We start from the raw sequence: 2,967 nt of genomic DNA, 5'->3' as shown, positions 1-2,967 counted from the left end.
CCCTGCCTGCTCTAGTTCTGTGCAGCTCCGAGAAGCGGCTGCCAGGTCCTTGCAGCCCCATGGCGCATGGGCAGCCAGGGAGGCTCCATGCGCTGCCCCCGCCCTGAGGGCCAGCTCCACAGATCCCATTAGCTGGGAACCGCGACCAATGGGAGCTCTGAGGGTGGCGTCTGCGGGCACGAGGGCGGTGCACGGAGCCTCCCTGGCCACCCATGCATCTAAGGCCTGCAGGGACCTGGCGGCTGCTTCCCATAAGCTGTGGTAAGCGCCGCTGAGACCCCACGTCCCAACCCCCTGCCCCAGTCTGGAGTCCCCTCCTGCACCCAAACTCCCTCCCGGAGCCTGCACCCCCCAGCCTCCTGCCACAGCCCTGAGACCCCTCCTGCACCCCAAACCCCTCATCCCCAGCCCCACCCCAGAGCCTGCACCCCCCAGGTGGAGTCCTCACCCCTCCTCTGCACCCCAACCCCCTGCCCCAAAGTGAGTGAGGGTGGGGGAGAGCAAGCAATGGAGGGAGGGGGATGGAGTGAGTGGGGGCGGGGCCTTGGAGAAGGGCTGGGACAGGGTGGGGCCTCAGGGAAGGGGTTGGGCAGGGGTGTTCAGTTTTGGGTGAGCAACTCTAACCCAGGGCAGTAGTGAGACTTGAGTCCCTGCTGTCCAGAGGCCTTAGGCAACACACTGGCATTAATGGAGCTTTGGAGCTGGCCTCCTGAGAAACGAGCGACCTGGGTGACTGGCCTGATCCCAGCGCCGGCGCAACCCATTAGGCGACCTAGGCGGTCGCCTAGGGCACTACAATTTGGGGGTCAGCGACCGCGGCGGTATTTCGGTGGCGGGACCTTCCGCCGCCTCTGTGGGGGGCGGCATTTTGGGGTGGGACCTTCCGCCGCCTAGGGTGGCAGAAAAGCTGGCGGCGCTCCTGCCTGATCCTCGTTACTTTTCTTGGGTTGTCGTCCCCAGTGCAAGTGAAGGCATAAGCCCTGCCCACCATCACTGTGCTACTCATGCCTTAGCAACTAAACAAGGCATCCGCTCACCACCATGGCAGGCCTACCTTTCTTAGGCAGTGGCATCCGCTGCTCTGGGAGCACTGCACTCGGATGTGACGGGCCGTTTCCTCAAATGTGTGTGAAGTTTGCGGATTGTGGCACTGCTGAATCATGGGAAGATTGTCCCGCTCTGAGCCTCTGATGTAACAACAGCTCACATGTGCACTCACTCACGGGACTTGCCCAATGTAGGTAGGAAGAGAGCATTGCAGGGGAATTTTTTGTGTACTATTTTGCAATTACACTGGTTTCAAAAGAACAGAAAAATTCCAGCTAAGGGCCACACGTTCACAAGTGTTAGATGCACAAATGTGTGCCCCACACAACTGTTGGTGCACACAATACCTGCAGTTGGGGGAGGAAACTGACCATTTGCATACCTCACCATCCTATCACAGTGCACTAGCAAGATGCCACGCTCTGTGCCTCGGGGGAACACCCCACACCCCCATGTTCAGCCTTGTAAAATGATTGTGTGGTATCCAGTGCAAAGTTTGTCATGTTGGTATCTTCGGCAGGACCGGCTCTAGGCACCAGCGAAGGAAGCAGGTGCTTGGGGTGGCCAATGGAGAGGGACGGCACGTCCGGGTCTTCGGCGGTAATTCGGCGGCGGGTCCCTCAGTCCTGCTCGGAGGGAAGGACCCGCCGCCAAATTGCCACCAAAGAATGAAGCGGCACGGTAGAGATCGCAGTTTTATCTTTTTTTTATTTTTATTTTTTCGCTTCGCTGCTTGGGGCAGCAAAAAAGTTGGAGCCAGCCCTGGTCTTCGGAAGGTTCATGATGCACTGAGCATTGTTGTTACAGTAATGTTATAGGTTATAATTTATTTCACGTATGTAGTTATGAGGCTGAAAATGTATCCTCCAGGCAAAAACTCTCCAGGAGCAGAGGGGCAGTTCACACCTTGTCAGGGCAGGACAAACCCAGCCCAGCCTCACAGGAACAAAGGACACTGGCCTAGGCAACAACAAAAGAATCTGTAAGACTCTAGAAGGAGTCACCACCCTTCCTTTGGTCAGTTTGGAACTGCGATGAGGTAATGCTCACCTGATTCTGAAGGGGGGGGCAAAGTCAAGAGGGAAGAAAAGATATGATAAAAGGGAGAGACGTTTGCCATGCTCTTCCACCTCCATCTACAGACATCACCACCAAGTGACTGAAGCGCTGATCAGGGGAGAGCCTGACTGAACAGCAACCAGCCAGCCTGTGGTGAGAAGCATCTAAGTTTGTAAGGGCACTGAAAGTGTTAAAATCAGCTTAGAATGCGTTTTGCTTTTATTTCATTTGACCAAATCTGACTTGTGCTTTGACTTATAATCACTTAGAAATCTATCTTTCTGGTTAATAAATTTGTTTGTTTGTTCTACCTGAAGCAGTGCGTTTGGTTTGAAGTGTCAGAGATGCCCCTTGAGATAACAAGCCTGGTACATATCAAGTTCTTTGTTAAATTGGCAAACTCATATAGGCTTGCAGCGGGCATAACTGGACACTACAAGACAGAGGTTCCTAGGGTTGTGTCTGGGGCCGGAGATATTAGCTAGTGTCATTCGGTTGCACAATCCAAGGAGCAGCTTACATGCCAGAGGCTGTGCGTAAACAGCCCAGGAGTGGGGGTTCTCTCAGGGTAAGGCTGGCTCCCAGAGTCAAAGATTGGAGTGACCTAGCAGATCACCGGTCCGGATAACACCAGAGGGGAACATCACACAAGGTCACTGAATATGCAGCTTAGACACAATTTCTGTCCTACTATTTATGGAAATACACCTCTACCCGGTAGCGTAGCTAGCGGGGTGCAGGGGAAGCAGCCACTTCCCCTCAGCACATTTCCCAAAAGCGGCAGCTGCTGGGCCGGCGCTGGGGGCAGCACAGGAGCCGCAGGAGCCATGGGGGGGGCGGCAGGTGCGGCCGGAGGAACGA

The sequence above is a fragment of the Terrapene carolina genome, unplaced genomic scaffold (assembly GCF_002925995.2).
Source record: "Terrapene carolina triunguis isolate 2854851 unplaced genomic scaffold, T_m_triunguis-2.0 Scaffold236, whole genome shotgun sequence".
Lineage (NCBI taxonomy): Eukaryota > Metazoa > Chordata > Testudines > Emydidae > Terrapene > Terrapene triunguis.
The sequence above is the reverse complement of the archived record's forward strand: the minus strand, read 5'-3'. Positions refer to the sequence as shown.